Here is a 24,442-nt window from a genome sequence, read left to right as displayed (position 1 = left end):
AGTTTAAAGCCCATTTATATGTTTTGAAATAAAATTGTGATTTCTTTATGTTGATTTATATGTTGCTTATGTGGGATTGCTTGATTGATTTTGTTTTACAGAAAACTTTTGCATGTTTGTGTTCTTTGGTTGCCAACTTAGGATATATGCATGTAATTGGAGCTAGATTTAAGTAGTAAAGGTGATTACACGCATTTTTATACGTGTAATTATATCTAAAATGCTAGAATTAAGCTAATCCTCGAGTCAATTATTATATAATTAATTCTTTTTTATTTATTGTGTAGAAAATAAGCGGAGTTGAGGAAACGAGAGAAAATGGTACAAAAGTGGAGCAAATCGGAGTTTTCGACGAGGAGACGAAATTGTCGACACGGTCAACCATGGTCAATGCAAGTTTGAGAGCGAAACCCGACTAGTCCCTTGACAATATATATGGAAATATTTGAGATTGTGGAAGTGGAGAAGAAAGAAAAATAGAAAAGAAGAAGAAGAAAATTACAGAAAATAAAGAAAATGTTTTGTATTAATTGATCATTAGCTTGATTATTTAATACCTCCAGCCATTAACATGCAGCAGTAGACCATAGTTTAATTAAGCTTTACACTTAATTAAGCTTTGGTTTCAATTGAGTAGTCTGCCGCCATCACGTGCCCAAACCATTTCTTCCTTTCTTCTTGTCCACTCCCATACTGACACGTGGCAACCCTACTCCCTTCACTTTGGCCAATCGATCTCAGCCTCAGATGGTGATATATATCAGCTCTATATTTATGAGAGAAGGAGGAGAACCATATACCTACAGCGGCCGCATGTACCAAACAGAGGCAGCCCCTTTGGGCTGCTCTCTCTCCTCTCCTTCTTCTCCTCCATTTTCCCTCTTTTCTTTAGTTTTATTTTAGGGATTTCAAGGATTCACTCACCCAAAGCTTCAAGAATCTATCAAATGGCTCAACCTCTACAAGATTCAATATTTGGGTATTTTGTGGGAGTTGTAATTCAAGACTAGTCATGCTAGCTTTTTAGCTATTTATGATTTTTCTTGTTTTCTCCTACACTTCTCTACTCTTTTCTATTTGAATTTTGTAATTTTGATGTCTATGATTATGGGTTGTGAGTAATTTCCTTGTTGGGGGTTAGGGTTGTGTCCCTAACCCAAATTTTGTGTAAAAGATGTTTAATTTAATGTAATGATGCAATTTTTATATGATGGATGCTTATATCTATTTTTGTTGGGTGAAAATGCATGTCTAGGAGCCTAGTCAACTCTAGGGTGTGTATTTTGAGCATGTCTAGAATGGAGTTAGGGGCTTGACCCCCTCTAATTCCTAAGCTAGAAACCTTCAATTTCGTATTCGAGGGGTTATAAGCATGGTGATTTACACCCGTTGCGTGATTGCGCGGGCGGGTCGCTTAGTAGTCTAATTCCTCGATCTCTACGCCTCTTGATGTGAATTAGTGACCCTTGAACCGGCTCTAATTCATGCCAAGTGAGTTCCTACGACCCTTGAACCGGAGTAGGAATACCATGAAAGGGAATTTCGGTCCTTGAGCCTTGAACCGCCTTGGATACGACTACCGCCAAAATATGAAATATGCATCTATATTAGATTAGCTTCTGACACATAGAATTTGAGTGAAGGAACCTCCCTAACACCCGGCATTCTCATTTTTATTGTTTACATTTCATTTTTATTTTTATTGCTTTACATTTCATTATTATTTGTTAAGTTAAAATCAATCCCCAAACATTAAACTCTTCCACTCATTTGTGCATATCCACCACTAGGCTCTTAGTTTTGATTAGGCTTTGGTGAAAATTAAAGCCGAGCATTGCTAAGGCTTGGTGCCTTAGATTAACATTTTTATTTATTTTCTTTTTCTTTCCTTTGTTTGCTAAGTGTCTTTATTTCCGATTACCCAAGGAATGTGGGTTAGCCACTAATCCCCGTGGTACGATAAACTTTGGGCATAATATTTCCCTATCTTTACAATGATACGTACGCTTGCGTAAATGTGTATCAAGTCAATGGTGCCGTTGCCGGGGATTAGGGTTTAATAGCCTTAATCCCTTGGTAAATTGGTTCTTTAGGTCACTTTAGCATATTTTGGTTTCTTTATTTTTTTTTTTTTAAAAAGTTGTTTATTTTGTTTGCTCACTCTTTAATTTTATAATTTCTAATTTTTTTTTATTACTAATCTTACTTTTGGGAACTCATATATAGGTGCATATTTCTTATCATATTGAGTTATGGATCAATGGAGCTATGGAGGGGAAGACCCAAGGGGATATGAGCAAGAAAGTTTCTATAGTGAAGGTCATCAAGTGTGGAATTCTCATGCGATCGGTTCTATGTCTTCTTGCAATGAAACTTGTGCTTTGTGTAATTCTCCGTGGCATTCATCTTTTGAGGGCTCTTTGAGATTTGAATGCCCAAATTTTATGCAAGAGTGTGAGTACATGTATCAAGAGACATTTATACCCGACGCATATCCACAAAATGAAGCTTATGAGCCTAGAAAGGAATTCGTTGAAGGACTACTAGCTCAATTGCAAGCCTCCCGAGATCTATTACAAGCCTCCCAAGCTAAAATTTCACAAGAAACCATGGTTCCTGAAGGATATCCTCATGAGCAAGCATATGAGTCTAGGAAGCCTTCTCTTGAAGAATTGCTAGCTCAATTGCAAGCGTCCCAAGCTCGATTGCAAGCTTCTCAAGAAATACTTATACATACCAATGAGCAACTTGAGACTAGTCTTGCACAAGAGCCACCCTTCACCATTTATGAGCATGAATCTTTCTTTGACCAAGTGGAGCCCATTTCAAGAGAAGAAGTGTATATCGAGCATCTTGAGCAAGAATCCTTTATGCAAGTTGAAAATGATGATAATGATGTTGATGTACAAGAAATTGAGCTTGGTTATGAAAGTTTCAATGCAAGTGAGGTGAGAGACTACACTTCGGAGGAATGGGTGCAATATTGGAAATCTAAGCTTCCAAATGAAGGAGAGATATTTGAAGATGATTCCGAAGAAGAGGATGTCTTGTCTAGTGAGGAGGATGCGGAGCTTAAAGTTATACACCATAATCCATTGTTCATCGAGGAGGATGCGGAGCTTCAAGTCATATACCATAATCCTTTATTCATTGAGGTCAATATTCCCAAGGAGGAAGAGAGTCCTTCAATACTTTGTGATGGTCAAGAAATTGAAGAGCCAATGACTTTCTCTCCTCCCAAATTCATGGACATCCATCATGAGCTTCCCAAGGTGGAGAGTAAAACATTGAGCACTTATGTTTTTAATGAGAGGATTGGGATCAAGGTACTTTTACCTCTCAACCCACCATTAAGTGGCCAATGTTTCTACAATGAGGTGATGGATTGGAAAGGAAATGGAGCACTTGCACTCACCCTTTACCATCACTCTCAAGAGCTTCTACCACCTATTTTTCCTATGAGCATCATTTCTACACCACTTTTGAAGGAGAAGGCAAGGTTGGCTCCTACAAGAATAATTGAGAAGAAGGGGAAGATTAAGAAGCTACACTTTTGGCCACCAATTGGAATATTCATAGTTAGCTCTTGGTCTTGCCTCTATGATATGTCAAGGAGTCCCTTAGCCCCAAACAATAGGGTGGTCGCACTTGAGAAGTATCCACCTTAACAAAGTTCACGTTCTATGGACCGGCAATTAAGTCCTTAAACAAAGCGCTCGCTAGGGAGGCAACCCTAGCACATCATCGGTAGTATTTCTTCCTTTAGTAGTTTACTTTTATGGTGAATAAAGCTTTTTGGTCATTTTTGGGAGGATGGGAGGTGTCCGGAGTTGAAAATGTGAAGGAGAATTAATTTGGTAGTGAGCAGTTTCTGTCCTGAAATTCAGTTGAATTTGGGTGACTATAGATTCCATTCTACATGCTATTTTGAGCTGAAATTTTTTGAATCTATTCATCTATATGTCTACTGTCTTGTGTCAAAATTTGAACTACTTTCAGTCACTAGAGCTCTATTTATTTAATGGTCAATGCATGAAGTTCAGAACAGAGGCTGCTACTATAGAGTGACTTTGGGAAGCTACACCTTCGACATCCTAAGTAATTTGGAGCTAAAAATTTTCAGAGATGTATTTTCTCATGTCCTCTATATGTCGAAGAAAACATTTTTTGATTTTAACCTTCTTAGCTTCAGATATAGTGTTCCAAGTAACAGAGGTCAGAAACAGGGCATAGCAGAAACTGCAGAACAGATCAGTGAGTTTGGAGGCCAACGATGTTTGACTCAGATATGATATTTCAGTGAAATTTTACCTTCATATATATTCATGAGTCTACTTTCGTATCCAGTTGGTCTCACCCTCTTTTCACCTCTGGAGCTTCAGATCTTACAGTTTTGGTGACTGAGAATCAACAGAAAACTTCATGACAGATTGGCAAGTTTGACCAGCTTTAATTTTCATTTCAATTGGATATAGGTGGCTAACTTTATATGGATAGAAAGCTCTCTGAGTCTACTTTCCATTTCAAGTGGCCCTACCTGATTATCACTTTCTGAGTATGAGATATGGGCATTTGAAGACAGAAAGGTCATTGCTGGAAGTTTTCTGCACTCACTAGTTTGTGTTCACTCGGGGTGGTTGGACTTCTTGCACTTCAATTCTTCAATGGAGGTCATTCTAGGGATATTTTGAGGTGTATTGGAGGTGACCAAGCCTATGATTTTAATGGAGGATCTTTGTCCTTATTCTTTGATGGGCTACTTGTGATGCATTGCTCTTTGGACACTATATATTTCTCAATGGAGTCGATCTTTCATGAGCACCTAGAGCTAGATTGGAGCATAAGTTAAGGAAGTCAAGGCCTTGTGCCTTGAGGTTGGTGTCTCATATTTTCATCTCCGAAGGTTGTGAGCAATGGAGATGTCTATAAAGGGGGTTTTCCGTAACTTTACTCCGCATTTAGATTTTTATTTTCATAGTTAATTTTTGTGCTTTCGCCCAGACTTTACTTTCATGCCTAATTCCGACACGGATTTAGTGTAACGTCCCGAACCTGAATCCACCGGTTTACTAGTCATTTGGACGGTAAACGACAACTACTTTCACTTTTACTTTCGTTTCCGTACTTTTAGTGACCCTAAAAGTTGACTTTTTGTTCGGGTCAAAATTTGAGAAAATGTTCTTCATGAAAGTTGTAGGGGACGTTAAACCGAGCGCGTGAATATGTGGTATGTAAAAATCGGAGCTCGTATGCGAAAGTTATAAGCGAAATACTAAAGTTACTGTTCATGGTAAGTAGTATAAATTTGAAAAAAGTTACTGTTGGGGTTAAATTTTCCTCACTCTCTCTCCGCGCGATTTTCTCTCTCTTCTTCCCCGGTTCTCTCCTTCCGCTGCAGCTCCGGCTAGCCTCCGTTTCCGGCCACCTGGGGATGAACCGCGACCACCCCTAGCTTCGTCTCCTCCTTTCGGACTCGCTAGTGGTGGTGGGTCGCCGTAAATCGACCGGAAAATGCAGTTTCGACGCCGAGAAGCTTACGGTTACTGTAGCAGTTTGGGAGTTTTGTCGATTTCCGGCGATTCCGGCCGTCTCCGGCCACCAAACCGGCGTCGAAGGTTCAGTTTTTGACATAGATCATTTCCCCTAATGTCTTTCATTTCAATTTGCAGTATAGAGGTCGAATTAACGAATTGCAATTTCTAGGGTTCTTGAAGTTTTCTGGAAATTTTTTTCACCGGCCAAATTGGAGCTCTTCCAGGTAAAATTGGAACTTGTTGTAGTTGAGAAAGAGGTTGGGTTTGTTGAGTAGATGGTGCTGCCAAATTTTGGTGGCCATTGGTGGTGGTTGTAGCCTGCGCGTGGGCCCCACGAGCCGCCACTGTTGGTGGCGCGTGGAGGCATATATGGCAGTGTTTTAATTTCAGTTTTTAGCCCATTAAATTGTATATTGTTGTAGAGCTTGTATGTGAAGTTTGGTGAATTTTGGAGGAGTTTGGAATTGTTTGTGAATTTCCGAAGTTTGGAGTTTTGTGATGGAATTGTGGGAAATCCGGCCGTCGGATTTCCCTCGTTTTCATTGTGGAATATGTAAATTGAGGAAGTAGTGTTGTGGAAGAGTTTTAGGTGGAAATTGAGAAGTAATGGAGATAGGGAATTTCGGGTTTCGTTTAGGTTCGTATTTATTTTATCGGATTGCCGTTTACGGAAATATAATTGTGTATAGGGCAATGTGGTGAGCTACGGCTAGATGAAGGAACTCGTTTGCGTGGTCGCCCAATAGTACTGTGAGTGGACTTTTGTTTGTTTTTAAATAAGTGATGCATGCATTTATTCACTAAAGTACGTTCTATTTAATTAACTATCACTTTTCGAGCATATGAATTGATTTTGGAATTTAATTATGATTTATCTCGGTATGACTTTCGGAATTGGTTTTGGAATATATGATTATTATTTGGAAATATGATTTACGTGATTTTTCCGACGACTTACTTTACCGAGATGATTTTTGGATTACATGTTATATTTAGTAGTCAATTTTGAGATATTCTGGAATATTATTGGAAATGAGATTTTTCCGAAGGAATTTGTGCTCGTACTAATTTCCGGGTTTGGTTCTGAATTTGAGAGTATTTGGCGTGCGGGGTCACGTCATTGGAATATACTTATTTGTTTTCTCGTGAGATATTGGGAAAGCCTTTCGGATTTTATGGATTTTGAATGTTTTCCTCACCATACACGGGTCATTCGATTAGGTCTCCTCCTCACTTACTTTGCGTTTGTGAGTGGCAGTTGAGGTAGCTTATTCTCCTCCTCACTTACTTTGTGTTTGTGAGTGGCAGTCGAGGTGATTTATTCTCCTCCTCACGTGGGTGGCAGTCGAGGTTATTAGTTCTCCTCCTCACACAATCTATGTGTGAGTGGTAGTCGAGGGTAGGTTGAGCCTAAGGGGCTCCTTTACCCGTATGGTGACATCCTTTCCCCATATCCTACTATTTGTTACTTGACTAGCGGGGCTAGTCCGATTCTTTTAGCTAGCGGGGACTGGTATGTTTTCACGAGACTCCGAGTTTTAAAGACTTACGTTTTATAAATGTTGCATGCATCGGGAATATTTTTTTTTAAGAAATAAATGTGGGAAAGTATGAAATCTTTTTCTCTTTTATTTGTTTATTTTTGTCCACTCACGCTAACGTTTTTCGTTTACTTTCCCCTGGGCCCTTCGGTTTCTAATGCCCAGTTTGCAGGCGTTATTAGTTAGGGTCGGGCGTATGTGGTTCGAGGCATAGTTGACGAATAGCTTCCGCACTTCTTTGTTTGGCTCTGATCTATTGTGGGTTACTGTTTTGGGTAGTCCACTTTAGGGGGTGACTCGACCAGTTCTCGGTAGAGTTATCACTAAGGTGGGCCCCGCAGGGCCACTCCGGATTTCGGGGTGAAATCCGGGGCGGGTCCTGTCATTTAGCTTTCGAGCTCACTTTGCAACATTGAGGACAATGTTGGTTTTAAGTATGGGGGTGAGGGCTCAGGCGCCTATGAAAAAAAAAATATATATATATTTTTTTTAGATTAGGTTTTTGTAATTATATATTAGTGGTTAATGCCTTTTTCCAACCCCAATGACGAGACATGGACTTAACTTGTTATGATTGTGGATAGATTGAGTATGATCTAGGACTTTAAATTTGTCTTGTAATTGAGTGTATATGTGATCTATGCTTGACTATATGTGTGCACATAGCCTAAGGTTAGGTTGGTTCATCATAATTAGAGAAGCATATAGATGATTTGATTGACTTGCATACCCTTATTTGTGAGCTTTTGTACCTATATCTATAGTGTATGCATCGTTCATTCACTTATTCTTTCATGTGTGTACAATTTCATGACATTGCGTATCTAGAACTTGCTTGAGACCTCTCGAGGCTACTTTTAGCTTGCGACATGATAGAAAGGATGGAGGCATTAGGACTATATACCACCATGGCCAAAGAAGCATGTGGCCAAAAATATTAACCACTAGATTGCCACTTTGAGCCTATTTATATAATTTAGCCTTTTTGTTCATTACCACCACAAATTCTTACCTAGCCTATACACTTTTATCCTACCCTTCCATGGTAGTTGGTGAAGCGATTCGAGAGACTGACTTTATGTTTGAGTGCTTCAAAAGAAAAGAAAAGTTAAAAGTGTGAGGTTACAAAAGAATAAGTGTGGGGGTGAGTGTGTGTGTTTGGAAAAGAAAGTTAAAAAAATAAAATAAAAAAAAAAGAAGTTCAAAAGAAAATTAGAAAAAGGAGAGAGAAAGAAAAAGGTGATTGAAAAAAAAAAAAAATTAGCTAGTTTAGTTAGAGGGTTGTATATTGGGATTAGAGTGGGTGATTTAGCATTTGAAAACAAAAGTCTTAAATCTCTACAAGAGAGAGTTGCTTCATCGACTTCTATGGACTTTGTCTTTCCTTATCCTTCATTTCTCTTAACCATATGCCCTTAGCTCCATTACAACCAAATAAAAGACCTCTTGATCTTGAATGTTGTGGGCTACCTAGCGGAGATGAGATCGAAGAGCAAGCATATGGCGGCGCATGTTGTGAAATTGCTTTTGAGTGAAACACATATAGCCCCCAAACACTTGAGCGGTAATAGTTAGTGAACCTATGTGAGTTTGGTGGGTTATGTCGGGTCTTCTATATGCCTATTTGATTGTGGTGGATTGATTTGACACATGGTTAACACACGCATATACTTGAGCATTTCTCACATGTGCATCTTAATTGCCTTACAAATTCGAAAATCCTATATTGTGCTTACATCTACTTCATGGTCATATACATAATTAGTTCTCCGAGGGTTATGATTGGAAAGGCTAATACTACACTTTCTTTATGTTTGTGAGTTGGTAGATTTTCGGATTATGTTTACATTTAGTTTGCTTGGGGACAAGCAAAGTTCAAGTGTGGGGGTGTGATTACACGTATTTTTATACGTGTAATTATATCTAAAGTACTAGAATTAAGCTAATCCTCGAGTCAATTATTATATAATTAATTCTTTTTTATTTATTGTGTAGAAAATAAGTGGAGTTGCGGAAACGAGAGAAAATGGTACAAAAGTAGAGCAAATCGGAGTTTTCGACGAGGAGACGAAATTGTCGACACGGTCAACCATGGTCAATGCAAGTTTGAGAGCGAAACCCGACTAGTCCCTTGACAATATATATGGAAATATTCGAGATTGTGGAAGTGGAGAAGAAAGAAAAATAGAAAAGAAGAAGAAGAAAATTACAGAAAATAAAGAAAAGGTTTTGTATTAATTGATCATTAGCTTGATCATTTAATACCTCCAGCCATTAACATGCAGCAGTAGACCTTAGTTTAATTAAGCTTTACACTTAATTAAGCTTTGGTTTCAATTGAGTAGTCTGCCGCCATCACGTGCCCAAACCATTTCTTCCTTTCTTCTTGTCCACTCCCATACTGACACGTGGCAACCCTACTCCCTTCACTTTGGCCAATCGATCTCAGCCTCAGATGGTGATATATATCAGCTATGGTGATATATATCAGCTATATATTTATGAGAGAAGGAGGAGAACCATATACCTACAGCGGCCGCATATACCAAACAGAGGCAGCCCCTTTCGGCTGCTCTCTCTCCTCTCCTTCTTCTCCTCCATTTTCCCTCTTTTCTTTAGTTTTATTTTAGGGATTTCAAGGATTTACTCACCCAAAGCTTCAAGAATCTATCAAATGGATCAACCTCTACAAGATTCAATATTTGGGTATTTTGTGGGAGTTGTAATTCAAGACTAGTCATGCTAGCTTTTTAGCTATTTATGATTTTTCTTGTTTTCTCCTACACTTCTCTACTCTTTTCTATTTGAATTTTGTAATTTTGATGTCTATGATTATGGGTTGTGAGTAATTTCCTTGTTGGGGGTTAGGGTTGTGTCCCTAACCCAAATTTTGTGTAAAAGATGTTTAATTTAATGTAATGATGCAATTTTTATATGATGGATGCTTATATCTATTTTTGTTGGGTTAAAATGCATGTCTAGGAGCCTAGTCAACTCTAGGGTGTGTATTTTGAGCATGTCGAGGATGGAGTTAGGGGCTTGACCCCCTCTAATTCCTAAGCTAGAAACCTTCAATTTCGTATTCGAGGGGTTATAAGCATGGTGATTTACACCCGTTGCGTGATTGCGAGGGCGGGTCGCTTAGTAGTCTAATTCCTCGATCTCTACGCCTCTTGATGTGAATTAGTGACCCTTGAACCGGCTCTAATTCATGCCAAGTGAGTTCCTACGACCCTTGAACCGGAGTAGGAATACCATGAAAGGGAATTTCGGTCCTTGAGCCTTGAACCGCCTTGGATATGACTACCGCCAAAATAGGAAATATGCATCTATATTAGATTAGCTTCTGACACATAGAATTTGGGTGAAGGAATCTCCCTAACACCCGACATGCTCATTTTTATTGTTTACATTTCATTTTTATTTTTATTGCTTTACATTTCATTATTATTTGTTAAGTTAAAATCAATCCCCAAACATTAAACTTTTCCACTCATTTGTGCATATCCACCACTAGGCTCTTAGTTTTGATTAGGCTTTGGTGAAAATTAAAGCCGAGCATTGCTAAGGCTTGGTGCCTTAGATTAACATTTTTATTTATTTTCTTTTTCTTTCCTTTGTTTGCTAAGTGTCTTTATTTCCGATTACCCAAGGAATGTGGGTTAGCCACTAATCCCCGTGGTACGATAAACTTTGGGCATAATATTTCCCTATCTTGACAATGATACGTACGCTTGCGTAAATGTGTATCAAGTCAAAAGGCTTTGGACAAAAGTCGAAATCAATTAAGGAGGATTGCAAATAGGTGAACTTATTCATAACTAGGTTGTGCACTTTGGTTGACATCCTTTCTTTGTTCTTAATGCGTTGAATGTGTTCTTGATTAGCTAGCTTTCTAGACTATGATTGCATGTTTGATAGGATTGATCTAGGTGCTTTCACTTGGATTAATTATTGAAGGAAAGTAAAAAATGGGAAATCGTTTGCTTCCTAACGGTTCACATGGTCAACTTCTTTCTCATGACATAGAAGATCAACTATGCGAATTGTGATTGGATTTCATTCATATGATTGTGGATTTGATCTTTGTTCCTTGCGTTCCACCCGTGTATATATGTTTTTACATTTTTTTTATTTTTTATTTAATTTTTAATTCTAAATCCCCCATTTTCGATTACTTGTTTCTTTTGTATGTAATTTTGTAAATATAATACTTTTTACTTTTATTAATTCTTTATTTGTTTTTACAATTACAAGTGTACCCTCAATCCCCGGCTAGAACGATCCCTATTCACCCTCGTTACTACTTCCTCAAATAATGCAGAGATTATTTCTCTACATGAAGCCGTGCGCGAATGCATATGGCTAAGGTCTGTAATTAGACATATGACTTGATACACATTTACGCAAGCGTACGTATCGTGTCAAGATAGAGAAATATTGTGCCCAAAGTTATCGTACCACGGGGATTAGTGGCTAACCCACAATCCTTGGATATTCGGAACTAGAGTCACTAAGCAAATAAAGGAAAAAGAAAAAGAAAATAAATAAAAATGTTATTCTAAGGCACCAAGCCTTAGCAATGCTCGGTTTTGATTTTCACCAAAGCCTAATCAAAACAAAGAGCCTAGTGATGGATATGCACAAATGAGTCGAAAATTGGAGGAAGTTTTGAATTGTGAATTAACTAAATTAAACACAACCGAAAAGTAAACTAAACAACTAATTAAAGAACTAGAAAATTAAATTTGGGTTTTCAAATTAATGGGAACATGGGAGTGTCGGATGATTCACACTAACTATCTTGCAAATATCGATGTCAATTTCACAAATGCATGCATTTTCTATGTGTTAAGTCTCGTACCTAGTACCGGTTAAGGCTACTAAACCAATTATCCTTTCGGTGTATTGACTATGCCGGTTAGGGCCACAATCAACTCTCTAATTTGGGCATTACGCCGTTTAAGGCCGCAATATCCAAAATTAGAGGCCTAGAGAGCAAGATAATAGAGACCCAAGCAAGCTTAGCTACAATTAAGCTAGCTAATGGTCACCACACTCAAATCCTAGATGCCACAAGACTAATAAGTTGTCAATTTATCAATCTATTCATCACAATTGCCCACAATATAATTTCAAAGGGTGACAAAGCCTAGAAACATGCTTCCAAGGACCAATAAATTTGGATTTAAAGCATACACAAGAAAAATTACATTTATTTCATTAAAGCATCAATATTTACACAACATGAGTTAGAGTTTTACAATCCTAACTCCCAAAATTGAATTACTCACTATCCATAATTATAGACATCAAGATTAAGAGAAAAGAGTATAAAAGTGTAGGAGAAAACAAGGGTAGCCACAAATAGCTAGAAAGCTAGCATGACTAACATTGAATTACAACTCCCACAATTACCCAAATCTTGAATCTTGTAGAGGTTGAGCCCCTAGATGGATTCTTGAAGCTTTGTGTGAGTAGTTCTTCTAATCCCTAAAATAAAACTAAAGAAAATATGAAAAAATGGTGGAGAAAGATGGGGAAGAGAGCAGTCCAAAGGGCTGCCTCTGTTTTGTGGTGCGGCTACTGTGTGTCTTCCTCTCTCGTGAGAATAGAATGGTCTAGCAATATATATGGAGGCGCTGATGCAAAGAAGAGATAATGATAGATAGGGTATGGTGAGGTGTCAGCGTGTGTCTGGCTAGGGAGAAAAAGGGAAAGAAGAGAAAGTGGTATGGCTCTGGCACGTGGGTTTCCAACTTCCCATTCTTGCTTAATTAACCACAATGTTTAATTGAGCCCATTAACTAGGCTAAAACGTGCAGCACCATACCCTTCCTAACTTGTTTAATTAATCAATCAATATTGATTAATTAATTAAACAACCACTTTTTACTTCTTCTTCTATTACCATTTTTTTTCTTCTTTTCCAAAAGCCGAAATTATTCCTTAGTCCCGTCATGATGTCAGATATCACACTTTTGTTGACATTGACTGGCGTTGACCATTTCGTCATATTGTCGGGACTCCAATTTGCTCCACTTTTATACCATTTTATCGTGATTTCCGCAACTCCGCTTATTCCCTATAATTAAATAAAAATGGATTAATTACATAATAATTGACATGAGGATTAGCTTAATTCTAGTGTTTTAGATATAATTACACGCATATAAATGCGTGTAATCAACATATTAGAGGAAGTTGTGGTTTGAAGTCTACAACGGATGAACCTACATGCATTTACGAGGATAATGCAGCTTGTATTGAGCAAATGAAATTAGGTTTCATTAAAGGCGACAACACCAAGCATATATCTCCTAATTTCTTTTATAATCAGCAACAACAATCACTTCTAAAGATTGAAGTGAATCAAATCCGATCAGAGGATAATATAGCGGACTTATTCACCAAATCGTTACCTAAATCCACCTTCGAGAAACATGTGAAGAGCATCGGATTGAGAAAGTTATCCGAACTCCCACGATTGTAACAATCAGGGGGAGATATAGACATCAGGGGGAGTTATGATGTCTACATGTTCGATCTTGAAGAGTGAAGGACGTGTTATACTCTTTTTCTCCTCCTCGAGCTTGTTTTTGTCCCACAGGGTTTTTCACTCGAGCAAGGTTTTTAACGAGGCAACGGATGAAGCGTCACCATCAAGTTTGAGCGGCACTAGGGGGAGTGTTGAAGGAAATTGACTTATGTGTGCCTAATCAAACTAGGATTAGTTTCATGATTGTAATAGGAGAGAATGTTCTAGAATTCCTAGTCTTATTCGGAATAGTTTTCCTTGTAACATTAGAACATGTACTTTGTAATCCCTATATATAGAGCTCCTATTCTCAATAATGAAACACACAATTCTCTCATCAATCTCTCTCGAATCCTTTATTCTTAAACACAGACGTGGATGCTGCATTAAAGTCACTCAAGAGTGCAGAGAATGCACAGAACCAGCTTAACAATCTGGAGTCGTGCATTCAAGACCTAGAAGAAGGACTCGAGTGCCTATATATTTAGGAACTTAATCAAAACTAGAGTCTCCCTTCTCAACATCCTAAACAAGTAGAAACACTACATATTTGCTTTCCGATGGATCAATTTTGTACATGAATACATGTTTAGATATACAAGCTAATGACAAACATAATGATATACCCTTTTGTCCAAAATTTACTCTCATTGTTATACTTTTCTTAATTAGTTGGAAAACAGTATTTCCTCGCTGATCTTCCATGGTTAATCAACACAGAACACGAATTCCTGCGAGTGCATGCTGAATTAATCAAATATAGTGACCATGCATCAACCATCTAAATAGTACGTCAACTATAATACTATCATGTGTTAGCTGGTTATGAAACTCTGGACGTTTCGAGTGTCTTTTGGACACGTTTCTCTTGCCAGCTGTTTGCAGCTATTATATCTGTTTCAACAATTCATTAGTTAATTAGTTACTAATTAGTTGATTAGGGCTAATTAGTAAGTTACGAACAGTGTAGTTAGGTGTCTTGTATAAATAGAGATACTCTCTCTGGTTCTGTTACGAAAGCTTTGAGAAATAGAAAGAGGTGTGTGAGTTCTTCTCTCTTAAAAATATCTCTCTCTTTGTTTTTCTTGTTCATTTTACAAACCCTAGCTCATCTTGGATGCCATGGCTATCATGGTATCAGAGCACCCATTGATCCAGGACCTATGACTCATGCTTCCACATCCATTATCTTGGCGCGAGTACTTACTCTATGTGATTTCAGATCTTGCTTCATTTCTGCTGTGATCTGAAGCTTTGTTCATCTTTGAAGCTTGAATCAAGTGGTGCGTTCCTTCGGTGTTCGATTCCAGGCTACTATAGTGTTCGCTGAACTTCTAAGGTGAATTACACTTGTCTATGTTTCTCTATACAGTGATCTATGTATTTTGAGCTGCGTCCTTGAGCAAATGAGCAAAATTCTGTGTAAAACTTGAGCACTGTGTTTAGTTGAGCAAGAAGCTTATGTTCATTAGCATGAAAATTGGAGAATTAGGGAAAAATTCGAACAAATTGAGTTCTTGATAGCAAAATTGGAGCAAATTGATTTGGTGATAAGTAAATTGAGTGCAAGATCTGAGCAAAAAGAGCATTCACACTGAAGTAGATTGAAGAAACTACTTGTATCAAGTTGTTGATTTCTAGAACTTGTTGAAAAACTGTTATATTTGATGCTCCCTGTAGAAGTGTATTGTTGAAATTTGCAGAAAAGGTATTAATGGCACCTCGAGTTGTTACTACACCTGCTCTTACTCACTCTGATGTGCACTCACTTTTGAGTGTGATCACTATTTGACTTGGAGATAGAAACTTCATCAAATGGAGCTTTCAATTTGAGTCCACTCTTGCTGGGAATGGTCTCTTTGGCTATTATGATGGTACTGAGATGGTACCCCCTAGTTATGCACTTATAACTGAAGGCAAGGTTACTAGTGAAGAAACTGCAGCATATAAGGCATGGAAACAAACTGATATGGCCTTATTGAGTCTGCTCATGGCCACACTAAATGAAGATATTCTGGATGTGATTATTGGTTGCAAAACCTCTAGACAAGCATGGCTTGCACTTCAAGAACGATTTTCTGCTGTATCTAGAGTAAGCATCATGCAACTCAAAACTGAGTTACAAACACTTCGAAAAGGTGGTGAATCTATTGAGAAGTACTTACAGCGAGTGAAGAGTGCTCGTGACCAACTTTTATCTGCTGGAGTTGCTATTCCTGATGAGGATGTGATCATTGTTATCTTGAATGGACTACCTGAAGAATATTCAACAGTTAGGACTATGATTGAAGGAAGAGAGACACATATTACTCTTCGAGACTTGAGATCTCAATTACTCTCCGCCGAAAGGCGTATTGAAGGAAGCTTCTCTCTTCACTCTAGCATGAGTGCCATGGTAGCCAGAGGAGATGGTACAAGGAATGGAGAAAGAAATGGTGAAAATAGAGGATGGAGTCTCAAAGATGACAGTAAAGCTAAGGATGGAAAACAAAATGGTGGTAGTGTTGAATGTCCAGTGTGTGGAAAGAAAGGCCATACTGTGGACACATGTTTTCGTGTTCACAAGTGTCAAATTTGTGGCAAACATGGACATCTCACAAGTACTTGTTATCAAAATCCTGACTATAAGGGCCAGCAAGTTCCCCAAAATAGGCCATCCAACAATGGACTAGCACCTGAATGTCAAATTTACTCCAAGAAAGGCCATACTGCTGCCAACTGTTTCTACAGGACTGATGTACCTGCTGGTCATCCATCCTTGTCCATTCCCACTTGTCAAATCTGTGGATTAAAAGGACATGTTGCTTTAAACTGCACTCATAGGGCTAATTTTGCTTATCAAGGGTTTGAGCCTCCTGCATTACTCACTGCTTTAACTGCTCAGTCTTTTGGAGGCTATAATTGTGGCTTCCAACAACCTCAGGGTGGATATCTTGTACCTACTGGAACATCCAACTCAAGTTTCCCTGGTGGCTTTCATCAAAGCAGTGGTGCCTCAACATCTTCTTCTGGCTGCTCATGCATCAGTCTGGTGCATCTGCTACATCTACTGCTCATGTCAACAATGATGTGTGGATAGGAGACTCTGGTGCTACACATCACATGACTTCTGATCTTCGAAATCTCACAATTGCTCAACCATATACTTTTGACAACAAAATCACTATTGGTAATGGTACAGGTTTGAATGTAGCACATACTGGTTCAAGCTATATTAAACCTGTTGATCATATCTTGAGACTTAATCAAGTTTTATATGTTCCTAATCTAGCCATGAATCTGCTATCCTTTACAAAACTTTGCCGAGATAACAATTATTTTATCACACTTGATGAGAATGATATTGATGTGCAGGACAAGGCATCCAAAACTGTTCTCTACCAAGGAAAGAGTAGTGAGGAAGGTCTTTTTCTCTTCAAGACACCATTTGTTGCTTTAAGGCATGAGTTGTCTCATACTGCCTTTGTTAGCTCTTCCATACCATATCCAGTTTGGCATCAACGGTTAGGTCATCCTACTCAACCTGTAATGTCCAAAATGTTATCTTGTTCTCAAATAAAGTTGCCTTGTTCAACTTCTAGTCATGTCTGTACCTAATGCTTAGAAGGCAAGATGCATAGATTACCTTTCCCTGATTCAGTATCCAAAAGTCTTCTTCCTTTTCACAAGATACATTCTGATGTGTAGGGACCTGCTCCCTGCCTCTCCATAGAGGGATATAGATACTATGTTACTTTCATTGATGATTGTACCAAATTTGTGTGGATTTTTCCACTTATCAATAAATCTGATGTTCTTGCCCAATGAAATTTTGTGCTTTTGTGTATACACAGTTTGAAGCCACAATTAAAATATTTCAAACTGATGGGGGTGGTGAGTTTAATAGCAAAGCCTTTCAAAATTTCCTAACTTCAAAAGGAATTCTACACCACATCACTTGTCCCTATACCCCTTAGCAAAATGGGGTTGCTGAGAGGAAGAATAGACACATTGTAGAAACTGCCATTTCCTTGATGTCAACTGCATGCCTGCCAAAACATTTTTGGTTCCATAGTGTAGCTCATTCTAGTTATCTTATCAATAGAATGCCTTGCAAGTCTCTCAAGATGACTTCTCCATATGAGCTCTTGTTTCATAAGATTCCAGATATTTCTCAGCTCAAGGTGTTTGGCTCTTCTTGTTTTCCATATCTCAAACCCTATACTCATGACAAGTTAGATCCAAGAACTACCAAATGTGTGTTCTTAGGTTATGCTTTAGGCTACAAGGGAGTTTTCTGTTATAGTATTCTGCAACATAAACTGTGGCTGTCTAGGCATGTTATCCAGGATGAATCTTGTTTTCCATTTAAGTCTTCTTCTCAGCCTGTGTCCTCCACTGTTGATCCTGTCACCTTCTTTCCCTCGTCTACACCTCTTCCTACTCTTTCCCAGAGCATGCCTGTCCTTGGTGTTACTGTTCCACTCAGTGAGGGCCCCCACTGCATTGGAGGGGGGCAATGATGGTAATAGTAATGCACGAAGTGGCGATGGGAACATAGAAGTAGAGGCTAATAGTGATCAAAATGCACGAAGTGGTGATGTGAACATAGAAGTAGAGGCTAGTGGTGATCAAAATGGTGGTATTAATGAAGTAGAAATTGGTGAACAGAATGAGGCTGGTAATGTTGTCACTGAAATGGGAAATGTTGATCAGAATGAAGTTGATGGTGACCAAAATGCTAATGAAGGCCTTGCAGTTGTCCCAGTTGATGGTTTGAATACAAATGAGGCTAATGCTTTACAATTCGGTGGAAATATTAATGGTGAGAATCTTCCTCAGGAATTAGAGTTCATTGTGAACCAGAATTACAATGATCATTCTATGATGACTAGAGCCAAAAATGGGATTGTTAAGCAGAAAACTTTTGAAGACTTTTACTGTTTCTCTGCCATTGTACAACAAAAACTGTATGATGAGTATCCCTTCTTGAGTGGTTTCACTGCTATATCAGACATTAGTGATATTGTTGAACCAAAGTCATTCAGGGTAGCTACTGGGAGGTCTGAATGGGATCAAGCAATGCTGGAGGAGATTGATGCCCTAAAGAAGCAAGGCACTTGGTCTCTTGTTCCGTGTCCTAAGAACAGAAATATCATGGGAAGCAAATGGATATACAAGATCAAGAAAAACCATGATGGCTCTATTTCCAGACACAAAGCCAGGTTAGTAGCTCAAGGTTTCAGTCAAGCTAAAGGTCTTAATTATGATGAGACTTTTAGTCCTGTTGTAAGACATAGCACAGTAAGAGTTATCTTAGCCCTTGCTGCCATGAACAACTGGGAGTTAAGACAATTAGATGTTAAAAATGCCTTTTTGCATGGAGATTTGAAGGAAGAAGTCTATATGGCTCAACCCCAAGGCTTCATTGATCACGTGCATCCCGATTATGTGTGCTTGTTAAGGAAATCTCTCTATGGCCTAAAGCAAGCTCCAAGAGCATGGAATGAGAAGTTTACTAGTTTTCTGCCAAGCCTAGGATTCACTTTCTCTCATTTTGATCCAAGTCTCTTTATTAGGCATACTACAGGAGGAATGATTGCTTTGCTATTGTATGTTGATGATATAGTAATTACAGGTTCAGATTCAAAAGGCATTCATGAGGTTATCTCTGAGCTCAGTATGGTGTTTGACATGAAGGATCTAGGTTTCTTAACATACTTTCTTGGATTGGAAGTAGCCAAAGTTCAACATGGTATATTTCTGAGTCAGACTAAGTATGCTAAGGACATGCTTGCCAAGACAGGAATGGATACTATTAAATCCTGTAGCTCCCTATGCCTTCCTCACTATCAAATGACAAAGGACCAAGGTACTCCTCTCAAGGATCCCACTGTGTACAGAAGTATTGTAGGTGCTTTACAGTATCTAACATTCACACGACCAGACATTGCATATGCTGTCAATACTGTGTGTCAATTCATGACAAATCCTACAGATGTACATTTTGCTGCAGTCAAAAGAATCTTAAGGTACTTACAAGGAACATTACATAAAGGACTGTTCTATAGCTCTACTGGTGCCTTGAACAACACTGTGAATGTTAAGGCCTTCTGTGATGCTGATTGGGCTGGAGAAGTCATACAAAAGCACTCTACCACTGGATTTGTTGTGTATATTGGTTTGTGTCCTGTGTCATGGCAATCCAAGAAGCAAGGTACTGTGTCACGAAGCTCAACAGAATTTGAATACAGGAGTCTAGCCAACACTGCTGTTGAGATTAGTTGGATCAGACACTTGCTATGTGATTTGAAGATCAAGATTCCTCGTGCTCCTTTGCTCAAATGTGACAACCTGTCAGCTTTGGCATTAGCATCTAATCCAGTCTTTCACTCCAAGATTAAACATTTGGATAATGACTTCCATTTTGTTCGAGAACGTGTGCAACACAATGATCTTTGCTTGGAATATGTTCCCACTACAGAGCAGACTGCTGATATTTTGACAAAAGGGTTGCCTTCTCCTATCTTTAGAACACACTGTGTCAATCTTAGGCTAGTAACCCTAGCTGAGCTTGAGGAGGGGTGTTAGCTGGTTATGAAACTCTGGAAGTTTCGAGTGTCTTTTGGACACGTTTCTCTTGCCAGATGTTTGCAGCTATTATATCTATTTCAACAATTCATTAGTTAATTGGTTACTAATTAGTTGATTAGGGCTAATTAGTTAGTTACGAACAGTGTAGTTAGGTGTCTTGTATAAATAGAGATACTCTCTCTCTAGTTCTATTACAAAAGCTTTTTGAAATAGAAAGAGGTGTGTGAGTTCTTCTCTCTTAAAAATATCTCTCTCTTTGTTTTTCTTGTTCATTTTACAAACCCTAGCTCATCTTGGATGCCATGGCTATCATCATGGGTATCAATCTTGAAATCAGTTTTATCCAATGATAAGGTGAAAACAAATTTACGAATCCATAGATCGATGAACAAGCCTATGAGATAAAATCACAGGAGTATTTGAAATTCATGATCAAATAAGGTTATAAGGTTTTCGTTCAAATTACATCAATTGACACCTGGATGGCAAGATTCCAATTGTCTTACACAGAAAATCAATAATTAACAACTCACTCACTCAAAGGATAACCTGATGTTTTAAGCATAAAACATATGTTCCAAGATACTTAAATAAGTTTGTATTATGTTCTAATGACTTTCAGGACATTTGAAGGGTTTATGGCTTTATGCATACGCTATCTTGATTGCATGTTGTCATCTTATTTCCGTAAAACTTTAATCAATTATCAGCTTATTCATATGCATCGCTGGCTTCACAATTTTATCAACCTGCCTTCCCATATTATTTCGTTTTCTGAAGAATCTGGGTTTTTGTGCAAGTGCCTGATCGGTTATTTTTATGCCAATAATTTTCCTATTACCGATTTGAATGTCAATTGTAGAATAAGGAAGTAGGGTCTCCCGCAGAGGACTTATGGAACTAACTGTAATTCACTACTAGCAAAATAACAACACACACGGATTTACTGTAATTAAAAGCCACAGAAATCCGTGGAAAATAGAAATACTAACAGATAACCGTGTGAAATGAGCATAATTGGGCCCACAATAATTTACACAGTAACAATATCAACAGAAATCTGTGTGAGTAAACAACAGTAACAGATGTCTGTGTAAAAACTAAACCATTTTCACACGGTTATCTGTGTGAATATGTATTTCACACGGATTTCTGTACATATTATAAATTAATTTATTTAGAAATAGTTAATTTTTATGTTATGTGAATTATAAGGGGACGGATTTCTGTTACAATAAATTTTTGGTACAGAATTCTGTGTGAAATGAGCAACACACGAATATCTGTGTGAAATATAGACACGGATTTCTGTGTGAAAAGAAAAAATTAGCTACTGAATTCCGTGTGAAAAAAATAGAACAGAGACATAATTACGTGTAAACAATTGAAGTTAATTACCGAGATAAATACACATGAATTTCAGTGGTAAATATATATGTATTTCACACTGATTTCTGTGATAATTTTTTCCCGCTCACTTTTTTGCAACAAATTCAATTTCCCTCCCCCAGTAGTTTTAGACTTTTAGTCTCACACACGTTGTCTCTCTCTCTCTGACCCTTTTCAGTTTTTCTTATCCTTAGCCGAGTAAACTTTCTCCCTCTGTTATCTTTCCCTCACCTGCAAACCAAGAAAAACAGTAAGGCTCAAGTTCTCTGGTTATTCTGGGAAATATAAATTCTACAATGAATGGGTAATTCCTTTCTCTTTTTCTCTGTCTCTCCCTTTCTCTTATTGTTGGTCACGAAAAGATCATTAAGCTATACACATGCGCTTCCTTTCATATCTGGGTGTTGTTGGTTGTATAGATCTTCGAATTTAGGTTTTGGTTTGACTTCTAGAGGAAATAGCAGTTCAAGAAGCGGCTTAAATTCATCGTCGCGAAGCTTTCTTCTACAGAGTACGTCTTTACTCAGTGACCACACCTGTAATATTCTTATTTAGTTTTTGATTTGGAAATATAGATTTTCTTGTCATGCTTGGTTTGAATTCAGTACGCAAATCCTCTTTGTACATAATTGGTGGGTTAGTTTACTAGGGTGAAATTGTAGGTTATCAATTGGTATGAGGTGAAGCTTGTGTTTATGGCAAGATACTTGTATCAGAAATATATGAGGGAGAAAATTTTGAGGTACAGAGGAGGCAAAGTCCATCATGATTCATCTAACAAGTCCCCAAATTGGCAAAGGTAAGAACAAAAATTGTGCAATTCATGACCGCCAAGAATAGAAGTTCACTTCACTCATCTGCTACTGATTTGATAATATATATCTTAAAATATCTTAAAGGCACAATTGCAATTTTTGGTCCTTATATAATTGTTCTTATTTTGATATCTCAATTATGCCTTTGTGTGGTATGTACTCCTTTTGAGATTGATGTTCACTATGGTGTTGTTGCTTTGGACTATTTTATTGAAAGGATTAGAATTTGTTTTTGGTTATTTGTGCAGGGGGAACAGGAGGCTTACTGAAGAAACAGGTGAAATCTGAATTATGTCTTTGTGTGGTGTGTGCTTATTTAAATTTGTTTTTCTTATATTTATTGTAAATCAAACACAGAACTAGTGCTGTTATTTTCCTTTTGTTATACTCTAGATCAATTTGAATCAGTCATTATCGTTAATCTTCTTTTTGGGATATTTATATTACTTGATTACTAGAAATGGAAGAGACAAACAAGGAGTTCCATGGGAGAGGCTTAACTTGACTAGATATCAACTTGATTGTTGTCCTGATATTTGCCTCTTAGGAAAAAAAAATGGCTAGTATTCTCTGTTGGTTTTCTTTCTTTGTTGGCAACTTAACAAAGTTGTAGCTTTCTGAGTTTTCTGTAGAACTGATTTGTTCTCATGATTTACACAGTGTTTAACTTTGATTAGCTATAGCATGAACTGCTTGTCATTGCTAAAAGTATCTTTCCTGCATGCTACTCTTGGATAGTTGGAACCATTACTTTTGCGGTAACATACAAAAAAGCTTTTCTTCATTATGCTGTTTTTATAATCTTTTGGTAATTCTTTGTTGCTAATTTCTATTATTTCTTTCATTTTCCTGTGCATTTTTGTGCAGTTAGTCCTCAAAGCATTTGGATGGAAATTATTCTAGTGTTGATTTAATTGTTCTAGCTGCTAACTTTGCCGGCTGCAGTACTTTTACTAACAGAGTACTGTGAGAGTGTCTCAAGTGAGACTGAGAATGTTGGTCTTCCTATGATCTTGTTACATGGCTTTGGAGCCTCAGTTTTCTCTTGGAATTGGGTTATGAAGCTGTTCGCTAAGGTCATTGGTTCCAAAGTTCTGGCATTTTATAGATCGAAGTTTGGGTTGACACTTATATTCAAACTCTGTCAGGCATTTATCTTCTGGAAATGGGGAATCGAAATCTGTGAATCCGTACTCCATGGCATTTTTAGTGCTTGTTACCTTGTTTTTCAAGGATTTTCTAGCAGCTAAGAAGGCCATTATAGAGGGGTATGTACTTCTCCTGTTCTTTTTTGAGTTTTCTTTCATGTATTGTTCTTGTGGTGATTCATTTTCTCTAGCAGATGGGTAGTTTACATGGTGATTCTTGTTCTTTGTTTCAAGGCTGTTAACTCTTTTAGGAGACTTTCTATGAGTATTATTCTTTAACTGAAAGCGAATATCTCTCTAATATCCCCGGCATTCAACTGGTTCTCTTGTAGTAGCTGAGTCATATTTTGAAGCACCAGAACGTGTGGCTGCTCTAATCCTTATTTTTATCACAAGAAAAATTTGAGAAATAGGTGAGGAAAGAAAAAAAAAAAAAAAAACTGATCTTAGTTTTTTTTAGCCATGTTTTTGGAGAATCTGAGATGGTAGTTCAAGTCATCGTCTTCTTGTTTGTTTGCAGCCAAGACTTATCATGTCAACCGGATACAAGTGATGGCAATTAGAGTTGGGTTTTCAATTTGCAAAATTAATTCTTATGCACAAGCTGTTATTTATGTTCAAACTTATATGTTTAGATTTTCAGTATCTTCAGTAGGTTTACTCTGCAATTTCAGAGCAAATATGTTGGATAGATTGGCTCTATCTTGTTGAAATGTTCAGGGAAAAAAAAATTGGTTACGGATGTATTTGATAATTAATTTGCAGAATTTTTTTTTTGAAAGCTACTCTTTCACACAGAAATCCGTGTGAGATAGAATTTATGTATTTGACACAGATATCTGTGTGAAAAAGGAAGTTGTTCACACGGATTCATTCCATTACGGTATTTTATATTTATAGAAAG

The 24,442-nt window shown here is 37.8% G+C and overlaps 1 long non-coding RNA gene across 2 annotated transcripts; it reads left to right on the top strand.

The window, feature by feature from the left end:
- Positions 1–21,781: 21,781 nt before the first annotated feature.
- Positions 21,782–23,652, top strand: LOC112173320. Of its 2 annotated transcripts, none has more exons than XR_002925529.2 (3): positions 21,782–22,374; positions 22,639–22,667; positions 22,849–23,652. It is a non-coding gene; the product is annotated as an uncharacterized LOC112173320 (long non-coding RNA). The 2 variants fall into 2 exon arrangements; XR_002925530.2 differs by having other exon boundaries at positions 22,639–22,694.
- Positions 23,653–24,442: the final 790 nt, after the last annotated feature.

This window comes from Rosa chinensis, chromosome 6 (assembly GCF_002994745.2).
Source record: "Rosa chinensis cultivar Old Blush chromosome 6, RchiOBHm-V2, whole genome shotgun sequence".
Lineage (NCBI taxonomy): Eukaryota > Viridiplantae > Streptophyta > Magnoliopsida > Rosales > Rosaceae > Rosa > Rosa chinensis.
This window is presented reverse-complemented; position numbering and strand designations above follow the sequence as displayed.